Genomic DNA, 23,747 nt, shown 5'->3' on the forward strand with positions numbered 1-23,747 from the left:
TAGTGGCTTCGAATATAACATTAGGGATGTAATTGGCAATTTTTTATAATTTAGGGACTAATTTTTCTGAAAAAAATAGTTTAGGGACCTAATTTTCACTAAGGTGATAATTCAGAGACTAAATTAGCAATTTTACCTTCATGTTTTAAATAGGAATGCATCTTAATAATCAAGCAGCATAAATAAAATAAAATAAATCTTATAGTTCGACTACAAAACAAAAATAGCACATGAAATTAAAATTACATAGTAGCAATATCCCATACAAGTCGTCTTGTTATTTTTTTTTTATGCAAATCAATTTGGAAATCTTATTATTTTCATTATCATCCTGTAATGTTGCATGATGATTTGAACTGTTTATCTTTAGGTCGTCATTTAAAAACCATCTCTACAAAAATCTAAATGCATTCAAAAGTTTTTGCTCATGTAACGATTATTCAATAATTCTTTTAAACATTGAAATTATGACAATATTATTCTAAAATGGTTTGACGATATCTAGTTTGGTTTTTGTTGCAAAGTTGCTCTTTAAAGAGTGACCTAGATAATATACGGTTTTGATCATTGAATAACATTGCTTGATCATAAAAAAGAAATGAGAAAGTAGAAAGAAAAAAAATTTTACATTAAACTAACCAAAATAAATTAGTTCAAATTTGTCTTTGACGAGAATTGAATCTAAGATTTCTCATATGAAAGCAGTAATACTAGAATGTGAAGTTTTTTGGTAAAATAAATAAAGGAAATAAAATAGCTGGCATTACATCATACTCACCTATCACGATGTATATGTTCCATACATGTGATGTGGGGTCTTGGCCTTTCATTTTAAGCTAGGCTAGGTTCGGGCATTGCTAGCAAGTGGTACATTACATTTTCATGGAAGCATAATCACACGAAGAGGAAAAAGGAAATAAAAAGCTCCAATCATCCAATGGCTTATGAGTTACAGCACAATCACGATTCACTTGTCGCTCTGTTCTAGCAAATCAATTCTTTATACAAGTCACCTTGTTATTTAATTTAATTTTTAATCAAAACAGTCACTTTTATTTTTTTAAATTTACAACAAATTCATATGATTATTGAAAATTATTTTGTAAAGTACTACGGAGTTGTAATTATTTAAACTTTCATCTCACTCTATCAAATTAGCCAAAGTACTAAAGATAAATAAATTTACTTACACTCACCTAGGTTGTGCCTAGGCCCCAGTCTGTCACTCGATAAGTGCCTAGCATATTTTAGAACCATAAGAAAGTGTGTTTTTATTCAATTTCATAAATAGTATATCATTTTGCAATAGTTTCAGCAATAGTGTGCATTATTTTTTGTTCAAATATAGAATTAGTGTGAGTTATTTTGTATTAGTTCCAGAAATAGTGTTTATTTTGTTATTTTTCATAAATAGTGTAAGTTATGTTATTTTTCATAAATAGTGTGAGTTATTTTACTTTCAAAAATAGTACAAGTTATTATGCTGTAGTTCAAGAAATAGTGTGGATTATTTTAGTTCACTTTCCAAAATAGTGTAGGTTATAATGTTGTTTAAGAAATAGTGAGGGTTAGTTTGGTTCACTTTTAGAAACAGCGTGAGTTATTTTTGTTGTAGTTCAAGAAATAGTGGTTCACTGTTAGAAATAGTTCAAAAATAATGTTTATTTTGCTCCCTTGCATAAATAGTATGAGTTATTTTGGTTCGGTTTCGTAAATAGTGAGTTTTTCGTTGTAGTTCCAGAAATAGTATGAATTATTATGGCTCACTTTCATAAATAGTGTTAATTATTTTGGTGTAATTCCAAAAATAATATGTATTATTTTGGTTTACTTTCAGAAATAATATTAGTTATTTTGCTGTAATTTTAAAAATAATGTTTATTTTGTTACCTTCCAAATACAGTGTGGATTATTTTGGTTCATTTCATAAATAGCGTGGGTTTTTACTTGCGGTAGTTCCAGAAATAGTTGTTGTAGTTCATAAAATAGTGTCTTAACCATTTTCATTGTTGCAGATGGGAAACGAAAAATGTTAGCGTGAAGAGTTCCATAAACATGCGTGTTGAACTTCAGCTCGAACAAACTATCAGAAGGTTTACTAGCTTGCTGAAAATACAAGGAATAAGAGGGGGGGGGGGAGTCAACCGGTACTACTACATAAATCCTATACAAATCCTATACACATAGACCATTTCCAGTCTAATCTAGCATAACCAAATTTAATAATAAGATCGTTTTCCAAAAAAAAAAAAAATTAATAATAAGATCCAATCACATTTCCCCAGAATAAAAGAGTTTGATTAGTAGACTTTAATAAATAAAAGAGTACTCTAATCGAATACCATTCAAGGTTATTGGTTATAAGGCATAAGTCAGCATATACTTTCAACAGAAGACTTGAAAAACAAGTTTCATTAGACAACTTAGAGCTTCCATACAAGAATCCGATTATATGAATGAAATCTGGTAAATCATTCAATTCATATGTGACAAATTGAACTTCATTGTCAATTCAGCTCTGTGTGAATGACTACCTACTCGTGAAAGCATAGTGTACATAGCCCTCCTAACTGATTAAAGGAAATATCGACCACAATATTTTGCACAAGCACTTTACAAGCTTGACCTACCACAAGAAGACCAAATAGTATTTACATATGAAAATCACCTGTTTTGTTATCTACTATAACTAGAATCAAAATAATGGCTAATGAAATAGACACGCACGTAGCAATTTCATTCAAGGGAAATGCAAGTTACACAACATAAACTCAACACAAAAATTTTACTAGACATAGATGGCAACATCAACATTAAGCTGTAACTTATACCTATCTTCAATCTAATAAAGTGAAGAGGTAAAAGCTAAAAACCTCTGCCCAAATCAACTGGACATCTTTCACCATAAACTCAGCAGCCATATTTTGATATTCCCTTTCAAGGACAGCACAGACGTCACCACCCAATATCTCCATCCGGCAGATAGGTCTTTACTCTTTAGAGGTAAGGTAATTAATTGAATACTGTCATTTATCATTTTTGCTAACTTGAAAGGTCAATAGAAACAGATAAATCGCAGCAAGGAAAGTTTCAGCTCCAGAAAACAAATTAACCTAAACTAACAATTTATATGCAGAATTCAAGCTCACCAAAATAAATTTCCATGCCCAATTCACAAACTATACACACAAATATATCAGAAATTGGTTGTTTTGTAGCTCAATATGCACATCAATTTGTATAAAACAAAGTCGAAGACAAAGATTTATACCTCTGTTTTCTGATATTTGTGCTCGGACCCATGTCGATATAAGATGAAACAAAGAAAAGAGCTGCACAGAGAGAAACAACATACAAAGTAACAACTTCAAACTGAACGATCGAGACGGTGAATTTCAGATCGGAGTTGTAGTCCTAGTCAGAAGATCCATTATCATTGGTCCCTTAATTCTTCAAAACGTGCAGCTATGGTCCTTTTCGTTAACTCCGTCAAAATGAGTTATGTTGGAAGGATCATTGCTACAATTGATATAAAGATGAAAGACCATTGCTCTAATTGAGTTAAAGTTGAGGGACCATTTCTTTAGTTGGGTTAAATTGAGAAATCATTGCTACAATTTTTCTCATTTGGTTTTCCATAATTGCCCCTGATTCAGCCTCATGGCACATGACTCATTTTGACGGAAGTTCTAACGGAGTTGAAGAAAATGACCATAGCCGCACGTTTTGAGAAGTTAAGGGATTAATGGTCTTAGATTTTTAGTTGAGGGACCATTACTCCAATTGAGTTAAAGTTGATAGACCATTGCTACAATTTCCTCTTATTTAGGCATAAATCAATTGACAGCATCTTACATTAGACATCTTAATTGGTCAGACTCATTGTGTAAGGACTTACATGCGCCCCTTCAGATGCCACATTGCCGTTCCAAACCAATAACACAATGTCATGTATAAGTGACATTGTTACTTTGAGTTTGATCTATGTAATTGGTGAATTTTTTTGGGTCCAAACTATGCTACCAAAAGAGAATGACAGAGAATTAGGAATAGAAGCTCCTACAGTCATTTGTGTAATGGGGTAAAAATTTCAAGGTTCACTTACGAAAGCTCGAATCACCATATTTTGATCCTCAGCTGGTCGCACTTTTTCAAGGGGTTTGCTTCTGAAAAACCTAAGCAGGTTCATAAAGGCCTAACATATGCCCATCAAATACATCGCATGGCAGCAACCTGTAACACGAAACTCTTACTAAAATCTCTGCACCCAGTGTAGCAATGATATATGAACAAATGATCACAACGGTTTTGTTTAGAAATTTAGTCATCACCTTGCCATGGACTTCATATTTGATAGGGCCATCAAGTTTCAGCTCCTTATGCCACCAACTTGGTCACTATTTGATTAATGTCTGGCACTGTGAAGGACAAAAGTGAAGAGTTTCCATTCTACAATGCATGTTCCCTGTCAAAATTAGTCATTAGCAGATGCCAATTTCATTCAAAACATAAAGCTTAAATCCAATTACTGCTCAAATAACACCACATTACCAAAAAATACCAAGAATTATAACATCGAAAAAACCCAAGAAATTCTAAGCTTTACTCTTTCAATCGACACAAACTTCACTTGGGTCTCTTTCAATTATACTGTTTTTACGAAAAACACGAGCAAACAGTACAATTTGTGGGAAAGGATGTGTAAAAAACTGGTTTATACAAATCATCAAACACCTGGTGTGCACCGAGCACAGAGTCTCAGAGAATGGAGAGGGAGAGTTCACTTGGGGTATTGCATAAGGGAAAGCTTGAATGGGCTGGACTGTAGATCCGTCTATCGAAGAGTGCAGACATTGACGGTGAAGTCCAACCCTTCGGCGTAGAACCAGGCGGCTTTTGGCACGTCCTTGTGCAGCTGCAGTAGCCTAAACAACGCCTCTGGCATTTTCCCCTCGCTTTCTAAGTTACGTACGTGCTGCTGACTGAAGGATACTGACTCATCGGTTGTCGTTTCAAGTGTGAGTCGTGACTGATATAAGACGACACGTCGTTTTGAAAGTTTCAAAGTTAAATTGGAGATTAGCATATGATGACTGCGTGCCCAGATAGTGGTCGCCTACCTCTTGTGTAAAAGTCTCACCTCTAAACTATGGTGATAATCCTTGTTATACAAAGAATTTGCTTATTCTAACGTTAATGTTCGAATTTTATTTGAGGTCGCTCAATCGACTTGTTACATATTATGATGAAAGTTGTGCCTTTGCTTCACTCCACTCCTAATTTCATCATTTTTTTCTTTTTCAATTTTGACATAATCCTAGACATGAGTGCTTCTTTTAGGGTATTAAGAGATTCTACAAGCTTAGGGATATATTTGAACTCTCAAGGGAAATTTGGAAAGATAGTCTAAATTTGGATCATGTATAGAATTTTAACCAATTGTTATAATTTTCTGAAGTTTTAATCAAAACATGACATGAAAATACCACAATGCCCCTTATATATATATATATATATATCATTCTATTGTTAATTACACTCTGGCTTGCTTTCTTTCAAAGTCCAACAAGAATTCACATGTAGAGCTGCTTTAGATCTCTGTGTGGATGGTCAATAATTGAAGGGAATCCGAGAGAAGTGGTAAGTCATTTCCAATCAATGACAGTAATTGTACGGTATTGTCCCTATCCCAGCAAATATAGCTTTTCTAGTCAAGCGGGTCATGATTTAAGTCCAATAGGTAAACTTCTGATGATACAATTACATCACTGGGATTGCTTTCTCGATCATTATCCGAAAATCACATGCTCCACCACTTGTGTGGACTTCGTCAATTTTGTTGAGTTTCATTATTCTCACAAAGAAGATTCGAACAGAATCTTCATTCTTTGCAAATGTACTTTTTAAGCGAGCTACTTAACGCGTTATTAAATTTAAGAGTAATATTAAGGAGACTAAATTTATAGATTAAATGTAAATTAAATGACATGTAAGTTGATGATTGGAATATTACTTAAACGTTAATAAACATCCTCATTTTTATTAATGACACATCATTTAGTTTATAATTTTAGTTTATAAATTTAATCACCCTAACATTATTCTAAATTTAAACTCAAAGTTTTTCTTCGATTAAAAAAATCCATTGCTAATAGAAGTGCAGATTACGGTTGGAGGAGTAAAAGTACGTGGGAACACAAGGAAGTTATTGATTAGGTAAAAGTTGCCGAACCCCATATAACGCGTTGCATCTTCCAACTTTAAGTTTTTGGCATCAAAGCAATAGTCACTGAAACATCCCATGTGAAAAAAGTTGAGGGATATCTCAGAACTAGTACTCTAGTAGCAAAGCAAAACTAGCTCATCCCCACAATCCAAACTATTTCTTCCTTTTTATTTCTTTTCTGATTTGCAGACTTCTTTCTTAAGGGTTTTGCTATCCCTCACATCTTTTTACTTTTCACAAACTACTCTTAATTTTTATTATTGAATCAAATGAATTAAATATAATAAAATTACATAAATTAACAAAGAGGTGTATGAAAAATAAAATAATATGTGTCGATAGTGCCACTCTTTTGAAAAACAATAATAATATATGAACTAGGGATTCGGATTCTCCCCCATCCTCTTTCCATCTCATTCCATTCCATTCTCTCACATTCTCTATTTTATCTTTCTCTTTTTATAAAAAATTAATATAAGATGTCAAGGCTTAACCGTGACCGTTTAAATAAGAGGGGAGGGAAGGGGAGAAAAAAAAGAGGGGAGAGAATCCTATAGAGCCCCAAAAAGAAGCCTAACGGTTGAATTATGTTTCCCTCAAAGACTTAATTGCTTAGCTAAATCATAAAGACCAAACCACACTACAGTCATGGATCACAACAGATTTTTCAGTGTAACCGTCACACGAGACGGAACACCAGATGTCCCTATATAAATGGTGGGATATATGTGTTAAAAAATTAATAATTTAAAAATTAATAATTTAAAAATTAAAAATTTCCACCACTTACATAAAAACATGCCGTGTACCATCAATGTTCCCGTCACAACAAAAAATTCTCATGGATCACATTTTCCCTCCCTCGTGGCTCGATTTCAAGGGTGTGGTTGATCCTAGAGAACACAACAGAGTCACCGACGACAGTGAGGAGGTAGGCTGGATCGATGTGGGATATTTTGTTTTTGCAAGGAGTGGTACATCCTTGAGAAAGAAGGGTAAAGTTGAAATTGTTGGGGAAATTTTTGATGGTGGGGTGATTTAACAAATTATGGGGTGTGAACATAATTTTAATATAATATTATGAGAAATTTTATTTGAACTCATATAATATTACTTTACACTCAACTTAAATCTTAAATGTAAATTATTTTTTTACCTTATTGCATAATTACCATCAGTACAAGATAAACTCATAATAAAATAAAAATTTATCAATAAATACAAAATCCATTAAACAAACCCTTAGCATCACACAATCTTTAACTAATGTTCTATTATGGCTAAAGCTGACACACCTCGATCCAGAGGATCCAGGTGTGCTAGCCGTCACGTGAGCGTGACGTAACCATAAGTGCGACACGGAAGCGAAACAACAGCATACATAAGCAGGAATTCAAACCAAACTCTAGCATATCAACCTACGAACGTAACCGGACGAGTTATAAAGTAAACACACAAGTTCAGAGCATAGGTTAACTACAGTCAAGTAGGACTAAAATAAAAATACATTACCCTCAGGTGAGTCCTACATGTCGAAAGTCTGTCAGAACGCTGGAATAAGACCTCGAGAGCCACCAACCGCTAAACTAGAACCTGGAGGGGCGCAAAACAAAATGAGTGGGTCAGTAAAACAAAATAGTTTTCCCAAAACAGTTCATTAAAAATAATTCTATCCCCTCGCCGTAAAAACCTGTATACTTTCCCAGAAAATAGCATATATACATATATATATACGCCACATCATAACTCAGCACATATCCATCATCATAATATCTCAGAAATGATATGCCATGCCCAAAATATAATCAGAATGCATCAATAATAGTCAGGTGAAGTAATAAATCAACCGGAGACCCGACAATGGTCCTGTACGGCTGATTCTAAAGCTCAACATCCAATCCAACCGGAGTCACCTCGGTGACCTGTACGGTTCAACTCTGCACGTCACTCGGAACTACATATAGTAGTATGTACGATGACAGGTGTATAAATACGCTCTAGTGCTTCTCTCATCAATCATCGGCGCGCATAACTAAGGTCACCCACTAGTTGGAATCACATCTAGTGATCTGTACAACTAGCATGTCGGAACCCTCACATGGTCTGTACGACATCCACCTACTTGGATCCAAGACGAGCGTGCGGTGTGGTGAATAACAATATAAGCACTATCACCTAGGTGCAGGTTATGAGCTTTCAATGCAATTCATAATAAATAACTCAGCTGGAAATAAATAAACTCACCTGAGCGTCCACCGCGTTATTTCACGTACATATATATCAATTATCACATTAAATATTTCAATAATTTCATGCATGGCAATTAAATTCATAACTTTCATAAAAACGTATTTTCTGGGAAAATAACTGTATATAGGTAATACGAAATCAAAACTGCCCACTCACTGATAAGTCGAGGGGTCGTAACCCCCGTGGCGTCCCTGGATGCGGTCGTCCTCGGAATACGTCTCACCTATATGCGAAACAACTATAAAAACGTTAATTTTAAACACATCACCAATAATTCGAAATAACTTCTCGTACGATGCTCAATTTGGGTATATGAATATACCACCTCGACCTACTCGACGTCACGGACGTCATACAATTTTTAGAAAAATTTTTGGAGGTCCCATGCGCCCCCACGCGCCGTGACAGGCACGGGGACATGCGCCCCCCACGTGCATCACCCTCTACCTCGGCTCGCCGGATTGGTTTTTCCGGCAGCCGGTTTCCGGCGAGTTTTCAAACCCTTCGTTCTCCTTCGTTTTTCACCAATTTTCTTCGTATTTTATATCAAATTGAAGCCCCAATCATGAAGAATCACAATAGACTAGTTTAAGGCTCTAAAAACAACCAAATCTCACCGGAAAAATTCAAGCAAAACCGGCCAAAGTCGAACTCGACGATCCCGACGTCCAAAACTTCCAAACGAACGTCCCCGAGCTTCCTTAGGACCTCCTAAAGCTCACTGTGAGCTTGGATTGTCTTAAAAATCAACCAACATAAAGTTCATGAATAGTGCCATTTTCGGTCGTCGGGTTTTAAACGTGAAAACGAAGGAGATCTTACCTGAAAATGGTGTCTTTGAGTTCGTAGGACACTCACGAACACGATGGTACTAATTTCCACGTCGATCCACGAAGTTTGGGGTGGTTTTGGGTGTCGTCCGTACATTTTGGGTGAGAGAGAGTGAGAGAGGGTCGAGAGGAAGGAGAAAGAGAGAGGCTACAGGATGAGGAGAGAGAGAGAGGGTAAGTTTGTGATGTCCCAAGCAATCCCTACCATCCATTACATCCCAATCAAACAAATATTCCAAACTTTAAAAATTCTATCCAACTTAATCAATTTCCACAAACTTAGGAACTAATAATGTCACAAGCATACGTACCTTAGTACCCATCAAGGGTAAAATCGTCATTTCACGTTCTCGATATATAAATCCCGGGACGGGCTGTGACAATCTCCCCTCCTTATAGAATTTCGTCCCCGAAATTCCCATAACCAATTAACGCACTTAATACCCATAGAATAACCTTGGGTACATCTCTCTCATTCGATCTTCTGTCTCCCAGGTAGCTTTCTCCACATAATGGTTCCTCCACAATATAGTGACTGGTTCCTCATCATAAGTCAAATCCGGATTAATCTCTAACGGTTGAGGAGGGATCACATGAGAAGGATCAGAAATATAATGCCGAAGCATAGAGACATGGAACACATTATGGACCTTAGATAGCTCCGGAGGCAACTCTAACCGGTAGGCAACTTCACCAATTCTTTCAGTGATTACATAAGGTCCAATGTATCTCGGACTTAGCTTTCCTCTTTTTCCAAATCGTACCACACCTTTCCAAGGTGACAATTTCAAAAACACCCAATCACCCACATCATACACTCGATCAATAGTATGCCGATCCGCTAAACTCTTCTGTCGATCCTGGGCTGCCTTCAGGTTTGCTTTAATTACTTAAACATTTTGAGTTGTCTCATCTACAATCTCTGGGCCTTCTAACACCCTTTCACCAACCTCAGACCAACATAATGGCGTTCGACACGCCCTACCATAAAGTGCCTCAAATGGTGACATACCAATGCTCGAGTGAAAACTGTTATTGTAAGCAAACTCCATCAAGTCCAGACGATCATGCCAGGAATCACCAAATTGTAATACTGAAGATCTCAACATATCCTCCAACGTCTGAATGGTCCTCTCTGATTGCCCATCAGTTTGAGGATGATAAGCTGTGCTATACAGTAATTGTGTACCAAGAGCTTCCTGAAAAGCCACCCAGAATTTAGAAGTAAATCTTGGGTCTCGATCAGAAATAATATTTACTGGAACTCCATGATACTTTACAATCTTTGTAATGAACAACTTAGCCAATTTATTCAGAGGGTACTTCTCCCTAACTGGAATGAAATGCGCTGATTTGGTAAGTCGATCCACAATCACCCAAATACCATCAAATCCATTTCGTGTACGAGGAAGTTTATACACGAAATCCATGGTTATATTTTCCCATTTCCACTGGGGAACGGGAAGTGGCTGCATTCGCCCAAATGGCTTCTTTCTTTCTGCCTTCACTTGCTGGCAAATAATACATCTACTCACATAATCTGCAATTTCTCTTTTCATACCCGGTCAATAATAAAATGGTCGAATGGTATGATACATTTTAGTTCCTCCCGGGTGCATCGCATAAGCTGAACAATGCGCTTCATCCAAAATTTCCTTCTTTAATTCCTCATTATTCGGAACATACATTATGTTTTCTTGCATGAGCATACCATCTGATTCCCGAATTCTAAGGTCTTTCTTTTTCCCTTCACTTCTTAATTGAACCAACTCCTGAATTTCCTCATCCACCATCTGAGCTTCGAGTATACGATCCACCAAAACTGGTCTGACTTGAAAACTAGCAAGAAAAGCTCCACTCTGATTTTCCCACTCCAATCTTACTCCAGTTGCCCTCAGTTCAGCAAGAAGAGGAACACGACTAGCATATAAGGCATTAAGCCTACCTTGGGGTTTCCTACTCAGTGCATCCGCTACCACTTTAGCACGACCTAGATGATACTCAATAGTACAATCATAATCACTTAGCAATTCCATCCACCTTCGCTGACGAAGATTAAGATCATGCTGAGTAAATAAATACTGAAGACTCTTGTGATCAGTGAAGATCTTACACTTCTCACCATACAAATAATGCCTCCAAATCTTCAAGGCAAAAACAATTGCTGCCAATTCAAGATCGTGAGTAGGATAGTTCCTTTCATGATTTTTCAACTGCTGAGAAGCATAGGCAATCACCTTATTATGCTGCATCAAAACACATCCCAAACCATTTAAGAAAGCATCACTGTAAATTTCAAAATTTCCGCTGTCATCAGGAAGTACCAACACTGGAGCATGAGTGAGGCAATATTTCAATTGCTGGAAACTCCGCTCACAATTTTCATCCCACTCAAATTTAACATCCTTCCTGGTCAACTTCGTTAACGGCAAAGCAATCATAGAAAAATCCTGAACGAACCGTCGATAATAACCTGCTAAACCAAGAAAACTACGTACCTCAGTGACGGTTCGAGGTTGCTCCCAATTCTCCACCGCTGCTATCTTTTGAGGATCAACTTGAATTCCTTGAGCCGATATAACATGCCCTAAAAATGCCACTTCAGTCAACCAAAACTGACATTTAATGAACTTAGCATACAACTAATGCTCCCTCAATTTCCTTAACACCAAGTTAAGGTGTCGGATATGATCTGCTTGAGATTTAGAGTATACCAGAATATCATCAATAAAAACAATAACAAATTTATCAAGATATTGCTGGAATACCTCATTCATCAACCTCATAAAAGCTGCAGGTGCATTAGTCAACCCAAACGGCATAACCAAAAATTCATAATGTCCGTATCGAGTTCGGAAAGCCGTCTTGGTTACATCATCTTCTTTAATCTTCAATTGATAATACCCGGATCTCAAATCAATCTTAGAAAATACACACACATCTTTCAGCTGATCACACAAATCATCAATGCGAGGCAATGGATAACAGTTTTTAATCGTTACTCGGTTCAATTGCCTATAATCAATACACAATCGCAGAGTTCCATCTTTCTTCCTCACAAATAATACTGGGGCACCCCAAGGTGACGAACTAGGTTGAATGAAACCTTTATCAAGTAATTCTTGCAACTGGATTTTCAATTCTCTCAACTCAGCAGGAGCCATTCTATAAGGAGTCAAAGATATAGGGTCAGTACCTGGAAGCAAATCAATAGCGAATTCCACCTCTCTGTCTGGCGGCAACCCCGGCAAATCATCAGGGAATACATCCGGATAATGTCTGACCACACCAACTTCTTCTATACTAGTAGGAACAACATCATTTAGCACCACATGTGCTAAATATCCCTGAAAACCCTTCGATAATAATTTCCTCGCCCATATGGCAGAAATAACACCATGTCTCACCCCACTTCTCTCGCTCACAAAAGTCACCTTGGGTAGTCCAGTGCGATAAAAAGTAACTGATTTACCATAACAATCAATATGGGCACGATTATAATGCAACCAATCAGCCCCTAAAATCACATCAAAATCCACAATATCTAACGGAATAAGATCAGCTGACATAACCACGCCCTCTATCATCACTAGGGGTGGATTTTTTTGCCAAATTGCCGTGCCAACCGAATTACCAACCGTGCCATACCGATTTTGTGCCAAATTTTTTGTGCCAATCGGTAATGGTACGGTATTGTACCGTACCGAAATTTCTTGGTACGGTATTGGTAATAGATATCATTACCACGATATTACCTTACCGTACCGAACATATAATATAATATATAATTTATAAATTATATAATATATAATTATATAACAATATATAATTATATAACACATATTTATAATATTCTAATAATTTGATATGATGAAAGAGGCTCAACCTCGGTTCAAGATTCCAAATAGGAAGAAGATTGCGGCCAATGTGTGGGATTTATATGTGTTGGAGAAGTCTAAGTTATTTGAAGCAATGCATAATCAAAAGGTAAGTATCACAACCGATACTTGGACATCGGTACAAAACATTAACTACATGGTAGTCACCGCTCACTTCATGGATAGTGAATGAAAGTTGCACAAACGGATCATAAACTTCATAAAGATCACGGGTCATAAGGGAGAAGACATTGGGAACGTTCTAGAGGTGTGTTTGAACCAATGGAGGATAGAGAAGATCTTTAGCATGGGGGAAACTTCTATTTGTTTTGGTTCGTAACTTCTATTTGGATTGTAAGCTTAATTTTCATCATGAATCTTGATGCATCATTTGAATTATTGTGTGTGTGAATTGTAAATGATGAATAATAGATGAATTTAGGCTACAATGTATGAGATAAAGGTACAATAAAAAAGTTTTGCCCTTGAATTGGGTTAAAAAAGCAAAAACAAATTTTGTCCCAAAATAAAGTGGCAATTACCATTGCCATACAATGTCAACTGAACATTTGGCAATACCGAACTTCGGTATACCGAAAGTTTGGTATGGTAATGGTAATAGATTTTACCAAACCGAAAGTTTGGTACGGTAATTGGTACGAGGGTTTTGGTACAGTAACCGTACCGAACCCACCCCTAATCATCACTGGACACCCAAGATACACATTATCAACATAACATTTATCTCCTCTAGGCATGACAAACTCTAAATCAAATCCCAGAGGTGAAGGGTGAGGTTGGGTCATTTGAGCAAACATATGAGAAATCACAGAGTGCGTAGCACCACAATCAATCAAAACCTTAGCAAAATGACCAAGAACATTTAACGTACCCATTATCAAGTCTGGATGGTTCTAAGCCTTCTGCAGTGAAATATGATTAACTCGCCCCTGAGCTTGCTGTCGTCCACCTCGGCCTCTACTGCCCTGATTACCTCGTCCCTGAGGATTACGCCCCTGGCCTAGCTGACTAGGCTGCCTGGATGATCCTACACCACCAGTAGCAACTTCCCCTTGACGGGGCTGGCCTCCCTGATGCCACTGCGATCCACTAGCTGGCATAGATGAATAAGAAGAATAACCTCCAAAATCCTGAGAATACCCTGGCTGAGGATAAGGCTCCTGGGGATACTGATAAGGTCCGGGAGCATATGGAGCAGCATCCCCCTGGTAGTGGTAGGCACTACCACGACTCGACTGGCCATAACCACCTGGTCAAAAACTCTGCTGAATCGGTGCTGGATGTGGCATATTAGTCTGCTGAGGTCTTTGCTGACCCTGGGGACACTGAGAAGCCCGATGTCCCATTTGCCCACACGTAAAGCAAGCACCACTACCTCTCCTACACTCACCATGGTGACGGAAGTTACAACGGCGGCACCACGGAGCGCCAGAACCACCAGAATCCCTCTGCCTCTAAAATCTAGGCCCACCAGAAAATCTACCACCACCTATTCTAGGGCCAGTAACACTGAATCCACCACTAGAAGAACTCGAACTTGCTCCACTCTTCTTAAAATTCTGAGTCTTGCGAGGTCCCGGAATAGTAATACCTTTACCTTTATCATCATTTTTCTGACCGTCATTCTTATCCTCGTCATCATCACTCTCACTAGAAAGTTTATCAGAGTCCTCCATCCTGACCAAAATCTCGAAAAACTCATGGTAGTCGGCGCAGGGAAGTGCACTGGCAAAGGTACGCCACTTCTTCTTAGATCCCAACTTGAAACGTCGAAGCATCTCTCCCTGATTACCAGCTGTATCAGGGTCATAGCGAGATAAATCAGTAAACTTTCTGTAGTACTCATGAGCTGACATATTCTTCTGTTTCAACCGAGTAAATTCCTGTTTCTTACGATCAATATACTCTGAAGGGACAAATCTTTTCTTGAAATTATCTTTAAACACAGCCCAATCAGATGCCATAGCTGGGGTCATAAACTGAGTCTGATTCCTCCACCAACTAGCCGGCTCTCGACCTAAAAACCAGGTAGTGGTCTCCACCCACCTATCAGCCGGAAAATTCCCCTGACTTTTCATTACCTGAAATGTCTTTTCAATGTGATCTAGCCATTTCTCTGCCCCCTCGTGACCTTCATCACCCATAAAATGATCTAACTTCAAATTGTACATGGTCTCCAAAGGTGTCCTCTGAGGTGGGGGAGGAGGACGAATCACATTCTGGAAAGCCTGAGCCATTGCTTCCCCCAATTGAGTAATATCCGGAAAACTAGGTTCAAGAGTACGACGGAACTCCCTACGCTCTCTACGAGGCGGCATGATTTTGACAGAAAACATTAAAAGATCATTAAAGCATTAACAATTATACAGGACTGCAACCTAAGCTCTGATACCAAACTGACACACCCTGATCTAGAGGATCCAGGTGTGCTGGCCGTCACGTGAGCGTGACGTAACCATAAGTGCGACACAGAAGCGAAACAACAACATACATAAGCAGGAATTCAAACCAAACTCTAGCATATCAACCTACGAACGTAACCGGACGAGTTATAAAGTAAACACACAAGTTCAGAGCATAGGTTAATTGCGGTCAAGTAGGACTAAAATAAAAATACATCACCCTCAGGTGAGTCCTACATGTCGAAAGTCTGTCAGAACGCTGGAATAAGACCTCGAGAACCACCAACCGCTAAACTAGAACCTGGAGGGGCGCAAAACAAAATGAGTGGGTTCGTAAAACAAAATAGTTTTCCCAAAACAGTTCATTAAAAACAATTCTATCCCTTCGCCGTAAAAACCTGTATACTTTCCCAGAAAATAGCATATATACATATATATATACGCCACATCATAACTCAGCACATATCCATCATCATAATATCTCAGAAATGATATGCCATGCCCAAAATATAATCAGAATGCATCAATAATAGTCAGGTGAAGTAATAAATCAACCGGAGACCCTACAATGGTCATGTACGGCTGATTCTAAAGCTCAACATCCAATCCAACCGGAGTCACCTCGGTGACCTGTACGGTTCAACTTTGCACGTCACTCGGAACTACATATAGTAGTCTGTACGATGACAGGTGTATAAATACGCTCTAGTGCTTCTCTCATCAATCATCGGCGCGCATAACTAAGGTCACCCACTAGTTGGAATCACATCTAGTGATCTGTACAACTAGCATGTCGGAACCCTCACATGGTCTGTACGACATCCACCTACTTGGATCCAAGACGAGCGTGCGGTATGGTGAATAACAATATAAGCACTATCACCTAGGTGCAGGTTATGAGCTTTCAATGCAATTCATAATAAATAACTCAGCTGGAAATAAATAAACTCACCTGAGCGTCCACCGCGTTATTTCACGTACATATATATCAATTATCACATTAAATATTTCAATAATTTCATGCATGGCAATTAAATTCATAACTTTCATAAAAACGTATTTTCTGGGAAAATAACTGTATATAGGTAATACGAAATCAAAACTGCCCACTCACTGATAAGTCGAGGGGTCGTAACCCCCGTGGCGTCCCTGGATGTGGTCGTCCTCGGAATACATCTCACCTATATGCGAAACAACTATAAAAACGTTAATTTTAAACACATCACCAATAATTCGAAATAACTTCTCGTACGATGCTCAATTTGGGTATATGAATATACCACCTCGACCTACTCGACGTCACGGACGTCGTACAATTTTTAGAAAAAATTTTGGAGGTCCCACGAGCCGTGACAGGCACGGGGACATGCGCCCCCCACGCGCATCACCCCCTACCTCGGCTCGCCGGACTGGTTTTTCCGACGGCCGGCGAGTTTTCAAACCCTTCGTTCTCCTTCGTTTTTCACCCATTTTCTTCGTATTTTATATCAAATTGAAGCCCCAATCATGAAGAATCACAATAGACTAGTTTAAGGCTCTAAAAACAACCAAATCTCATCGGAAAAATTCAAGCAAAAACGGCCAAAGTCGAACTTGACGATCCCGACGTCTAAAACTTCCAAACGAACGTCCCCGAGCTTCCTTAGGACCTCCTAAAGCTCACTGTGAGCTTGGATTGTCCTAAAAATCAACCAACATAAAGTTCATGAATAGTGCCATTTTCGGTCGTCGGGTTTTAAACGTGAAAACGAAGGAGATCTTACCTGAAAATGGTGTCTTTGAGTTCGTAGGACACTCACAAACACGATGGTACTAATTTCCACGTCGATCCACAAAGTTTGGGGTGGTTTTGGGTGTCGTCCGTACATTTTGGGTGAGAGAGAATGAGAGAGGGTCGAGAGGAAGGAGAGAGAGAGAGGCTACGGGATGAGGAGAGAGAGAGAGAGGGTAAGTTTGTGATGTCCCAAGCAATCCCTACCATCCATTACACCCCAATCAAACAAATATTCCAAACTTTAAAAATTCTATCCAACTTAATCAATTTCCATAAACTTAGGAACTAATAATGTCACAAGCATACGTACCTTAGTACCCGTCAAGGGTAAAATCGTCATTTCACGTTCTCGATATATAAATCCCGGGACGGGCTGTGACAAAAGCCCTAAGACGATCTCATAGAGAAAAACAAGTTTTACGACCGATAGATGGTGATTTTAAAATTTTGGACCTTCCACGTAAGGTATGAATCGATTTATGCAAAAATAAATTAATTTTTTTTAAGGTTTTGGAGTGTATTTGTGGATGAAAATTTCTTCCTTCTTATTCTTGGACAAAATTTCACCTACAAAACAAATAACACCTTTGGTCAAGGCCAAGAGCCTCACGCGCCCATGATGAATAGGGGGCTTTGGCCAAAGAACCTCCGATGCCAAAGTTAGAATTTTGAGGGAAAAATGTTTGGAGAATTTAGAGAATTTAGCAAGAGCATTGGAATTGAGTTTTGGAGAGAATGATGAGATTTTTATAAGGTTGTGGTCAGCCCCTTTGGGATAGAAAGGATCGGCCACTTGGTTTATTTTGTGGGCTAGGTTCTTGATTTGTGTTTAATTAGGAATAATTGAATAATAAATCAATTAATTAACTAATTAATAGAATAATTTCCTAATTAATTAGCTAATTAATATAATAAAAGGGGAATGATTTGGGAGTTACTTTGTGGAATGGATTTGATGAGGATGGATGAAATAGGTTTTGAATTATTACCTATTTTGGGCACTTTTGACTTGGTTGAGGGTTGATTGCCCGTTGCTCGCGCGTAGGAATACTGATGTGAGAAATAAGTTAACACACAAAATTAAACCCTCTTTTTATCAATTGTAGCAAAGTATGTAAGTAGGGATCGTTCTAAACCGGGGATTATGAGGGATTGCTAAACACTTGAAAACTGACTTAGAAATGTAAAAACAAAGTTTAAAACACTAGATTAGACTCAAAGAATGCAAAACTCACGTTTAAAATACTAAAATAAACCAATAACTCAAAACAGCAACTAAAAGACTCAAAACTGCCTTAAAAACACTTTATGGGCAGTTTTGAACACAAAGCACCAATTTGGACGAATTTGGGTTTTAACTTGTACCAAAACACTTAAAAACATAAACCAACACACTTTCTAACTAATCTAGGACTTCAAAATAAATGGGGAATTGATTTGGACGAAAATGAACTAAATGGACAGATTGTAAGGAAAACAGATTGTAACACAAAGTTATGAATAATCAATGGATGATGGAATGGCTAAGGGGTTCTTCTCCACACATGAAATATATGCAACCTAAATCAATTTTCAGTTATCAATTTAATAAGTTATGAATCTCGACACTCCAAGTTAATTAGGTCCGCTTAAATTAACCTTCAGATTTCCCTAGAATCATTGAATTGGATGAATATGCATCGCAAACAAATTATTCCCAACAAGTTCTTTATATGAACAGCATGATAAAGACACAAGTTAGAATCATTACGTTCTTTGGAAATCATAAGCATCGACAAGGCATTCGTAACTATGAAAAACATGATACTCTTGCCAGGAATCTACTTAACACGATCGTGACTAGCGACCTTCACTACTTACGAATATAAATTCATAACGATTAGGTGAAACAAACTTATATCCTAGCATCAAATTCAAGCATGCAAATTAAGCGTGCACTCTCAACCAACATACAAGAATAAGTTCTAAATCAAACGGTTAAGCAAATTGTATTCACGACTTATACAACGATAACTGAAAGTAATCAACTTATTTCACATATATAATCATGGTTTTGAATCCACCCTTAGCCAAAACGAAATTAGCCAATCATACTTAAAGCAAAACAAAGATTACATGAATTAGATATTAAAATCCAAAGAAAGAAAACACCTAGAATGCTCCAACTTGGCAGCAAGTGCATCCAAGATTCCTCATTTCCCTTGCTTGTGGCAGATTGGTTTGTGGACAGGTTTTGGGTAGTTCTATGGTGTAGAATGGATGGGGAATGGTATGGAAAGGTTTATGGTGAGTGTGGAAGAGTGTTTGGTGGTGGAAGGGTGGTGGAGAACTTCGGCAAAGAGGGTGGAAGAAGATGGAGTGGCTGTGATATTTTCTGGGCACTAGAATGGTGTTTTTGGGGTGTTTTGCTGCCTAGAGTAAGTATGGACAAATTTCTGTGATGAATGGTGAATATGAGAGTGTGAACCCTTTGCCAAGGGGTGTAAACATGTATATATAGGCCCCAAAAACCCTAGAGAATCAGATTGGGCAGTGGGGAAAATGCACAGCAAGGAGGGTGAATTTGTGGTGTGCAATGGTCCAAGGATGAAAATGGAGCAATGATGCAAAGTATGGAGGGTAAAATGGAGTGGTATTTCAGCTAGGGAGCATGAATGATTGTGTTAATTGCATGGAAATGAAAAGGGGAGGTGAAATGTTTCAGAAATTAGTCAAAGGTGCAGCAACATGTGTTGCACACATCATTGGATCCCAAATGTGGATGATGGAGCATCAATTGGTGCATGGAATGGTTGTGAAAGTTGTGTGAAATCTGATGGGTGAAGGGAACAAGAGGTATGCAGCAGTTGAGTGTGATAATTGAGTGAATTGAGGCATGAAATCAGAAATATTTTAGGGGACAATGATGATTAAGCATGCATGGGAATCCAAAGGGAATGCTATGTGGTTACACAGCAAGGAGTGGGTGTTCTTTTGTGGCTGAATTCTTGATCCTTTGTACATTAATTCTTCACATTCTTAGCCTCTTTAATTCTTCAATTTCGTCCAAACCTTGGTTCCAAATATGTGACATGCATTCCAAGCTCAATTTTGCTCCAAAATGCTCCAAAATGCATCTTCTTGCCTACTTTGTCCTTAAAATCTGAAAACACACGAAAATGACTGTAAACACTAAAATAACTAAAGAGACACGACATAAATGCACAAGAACAAGCCAACTAAGTCGCATAAATATGCTCCTATCAAATACTAGTATGCCTCAAGGGTAATTTTGTCCTTTTAACCCAAAAATCCACGTGTCGCCTTATGATTATTTTTTGCTCCACAAATGCCCCCACACTTGCTGGGCTGCTCGCAGGAAAGGGCAGCAGGTGTAGAGATCTCAAACTTTAATTTAGATTCCCTTTTGGAGTTGGAATTAGATTCTTCTAGGAAAGGGAAATAAATCGCCTCCAAAGCCTATTTAAGCATACCTTAAGTAGTGGATTAAATCAACTTTGGAGGGCAATTATTTATCCCTTCATGAAAGAGAGAAATCTAGAGGATATTTGTTCCCTCTCCCCTAGCACTCTTCTTTGCTTGATTGTGCAAATAATCGTCTTCTGTTGATTTATTTGTCTTCTTCGTGCCGCACCGATGTAAGAAAAACCTAATTCTCCTTGTCTTCTTCTTGGGATATGCTGCCACGGGGTACCCGTAGGGGTGGTGCGGCACGTCGGCTGGCAGGGGCCAGGAGTCGGCTTGGCATGGCCAAGAATGTGGTGTGGTAGGGGCTATTGCTTGTGCTGCTCGGCTTGATTGAAGCCAAGGATTGGCTCGACATGGGCCGAGGAAGTGGTGTGGAATGGGTAACGGTTTGGGCTGCTTGCCAAAAATGAGGAAACTGCTTTCTCAACTACCATAGATAGAGCATTCAAGGATGAAGCTGCCAAGATCGGAGCTGCTGAAGATGAAGTGTCGGATGAGCGAACTATTAAGTGTAAAAGTGGTTGCTGCCCCCTGACCATTTGCTGCCTAGTTTATCTTTAAGCATTCGATCTTTTAAGCTATGTGGCCTTCTCGTATTGGAGAGCTTACCCAGATGGGTGTCGGGGAATTAGTTTACCTTTTCGCATTGGAAAGCAATTAGTTTATCCTTTTACACTGGAGAGCAAACCCATATGGGTGTCTGGGAATTGGTTTACCCTATCGCACTGGAGAGCAATTAGTTTGTCATCTTGCACTGGAGAGCAGACCCATATGGGTGTCGGGGAATTGGTTTACCATCTCTCACTGAAGAACAATTAGTTTATCCTTTCACACTCGAGAGCAGACCCATATGGGTGTCGGGGAATTAGTTTACCATCTCGCACTGGAGAGCAATTAGTTTATCCTTTTACACTAGAGAGCAGACCCATATGGGTGTCGGGGAATTGGTTTACCCTCTCTCGCTGGAAAATAATTAGTTTATCCTCTCACACTGGAGAGTAAACCTATGCGGGTGTCGGGGAATTGGTTTACCCTCTCACATTGGAGAGCAATTAGTTTATCCTCTTGCACTGGAGAGTAGACCTATATGGGTGTCGGGAAATTGGTTTACCCTCTCGCACTAGAGAGCAATTAGTTTATCCTCTCGCATTGGAGAGCAAACCCATATGGGTGTCGGGCAATTAGTTTACCTTCTCATACTGGAGAGCATAGAAGTCGTTGTCGTGAGTGCAGCTGAGGAAAGCTGGACTGCTGGACAACCGAAATAATCCTTAACCTGCGAGGTCATGTTTGGCTATCTGCTTGAGACTTCGAATTGCTTGTGGAACCCTCATAAGGGTGAAACGCAATGAGCTGCTCCCATAATTATTGTGCCATCATTAGGTGTTTCATCGTGTGCCCTTTTGAGGCTTGGTTGGCGCAAGCCATGATGCAATATTGGCACAATTATGAGCCATAACGATAGATCAATTGCTGTCGGGAGCCGTGGAGCAGGCAAGCACGGCTGTGTCCTTCTGGTACTCATCTGCCCACGGTGTGCCATTAGGCTGAGCTGCTGCATTTGTTAGAGCAAAAGTAGTCTTTATATCCGGCAATCTATGTGGGGTAGTCCCGTCTGCTCGATCTTGTCATTGAAAGATGACTCGCTTATGTTGATCATCTCATTGGATTGGGGAAATCGCGCAATCGCTCAGTCATGAGTCTTTCTACTTTTTCCTGAATTTGCTTTTGTTGGGGGCTGAGTTTTCGGCTACCCCCGGTCATGACCTACCAGTCTAGGCTGCTTTTCCATGTGTTCGGCTCGTGGCTGCGATGGGTGTGGTATGTTCCTAGCAAACGAGCGGGTAGCTCGCAGGCTGTTGGTTGAACTTGAGATGGATTGAGTGACTGCTTCTCTCCGTCCACTATGCTGCCTACTCGGATGTGAGGTGGATGATGCTCCTTGTGGGCTTTACCACGAATGAACACTTCGCTTGGAAGGTTGCTCATGTTGATTATCGGAGTGTGACCCCAACCGTGAATGTATGTTTGTCCGTGGGCCTAACTGAGAGTGCACGTTCCTCCAAGCACTAAGACTAGTTAAGTGGCTGCTTACCGGGATGCTGGTGGAAAGGTTCGTCTGCCCTTATCCTTCTTCGGGACACCTCGTCCGGGGCACATTGGATATCGGTGCGTTGCAAGAGTTGATTCACCAAGGTTATCTGTTGTGTAAGGGCGCTTGTCAGCTATATGACTTGTCGAGACAAGTATTATTCACCATTTGGATTGGAAAAGCTTAGAAAGAATATGCTTCCTTAAGCAGTGGAAGTGTGGTAGGCTTCGGGCACGAGATTTGAATTGGGAAATGTCAAATCCGCGGAGAAACATGGTGAAAATGCCCCAGTTCGATGGTTGGTCTAGATGGTTGAGATAGTCTTGGGCTGATTTGGGCTGCTTATCATACCGCGAGAGCAGGTTGGGCTGCGGGAACAGGCTGGGCTACGAGATAGGGCTGCTCAGTGAGAGTAGGCTGGGCCACGGGAGTGGGCTGCTCGGGGGAGTAGGTTGGGCCACGGAAGTGAGCTGCTCAGCGTATGATGCACGCAGGTGCGAGGCTTGGGCTTGGCTTGGCAACGTGTTGGGCTCGCGTTGGGTGTGGAGTGACATGGCTTGGGTTGTGGCCTGAGTGCCGTGAGCTGCCTTGGATGGCACAGCTTGGGCCGTGGTGGTGACACCGTGGACCTCGCCGTAGGTGGCTACCGTGGTAGCCACCGCGGTGGTTCCCGTGGTGGAAACTCGTGGTGGTGGTGCCGCTCCACCTATTGTCACATTTATCCTCGTGGATCGCCGTGGTCCCCTCTCTTGAATGTTGAAATTTTCATTTGTTGAATTTTCTAAATTTCTAGCCATTGTACTTCT

At 39.3% G+C, this 23,747-nt stretch overlaps 1 protein-coding gene and 2 long non-coding RNA genes across 10 annotated transcripts in view; 1 reads left to right on the top strand and 2 right to left on the bottom strand.

Moving 5' to 3' along the window:
* Nucleotides 1-23,747, top strand: part of LOC126632727 (putative disease resistance protein At3g14460) — a 234,279-nt gene that overhangs the window by 32,798 nt on the left and 177,734 nt on the right. The gene's annotated exons all lie outside the window — the stretch shown is intronic.
* Nucleotides 2,379-5,302, bottom strand: LOC126632741 (uncharacterized). 2 transcript variants are annotated; one of them, XR_007626811.1, is made up of 4 exons: nucleotides 4,735-5,302; nucleotides 4,332-4,465; nucleotides 4,106-4,233; nucleotides 2,379-4,019 (listed from the first exon to the last, which is right to left on the bottom strand). It is a non-coding gene; the product is annotated as an uncharacterized LOC126632741 (long non-coding RNA). The 2 variants fall into 2 exon arrangements; XR_007626810.1 differs by having other exon boundaries at nucleotides 2,379-4,233; nucleotides 4,735-5,296.
* LOC126632745 (uncharacterized) lies at nucleotides 7,764-14,247 on the bottom strand. The gene is made up of 3 exons (XR_007626815.1): nucleotides 14,077-14,247; nucleotides 8,633-8,699; nucleotides 7,764-7,819 (listed from the first exon to the last, which is right to left on the bottom strand). It is a non-coding gene; the product is annotated as an uncharacterized LOC126632745 (long non-coding RNA).

Source organism: Malus sylvestris, chromosome 8 (assembly GCF_916048215.2).
Source record: "Malus sylvestris chromosome 8, drMalSylv7.2, whole genome shotgun sequence".
Lineage (NCBI taxonomy): Eukaryota > Viridiplantae > Streptophyta > Magnoliopsida > Rosales > Rosaceae > Malus > Malus sylvestris.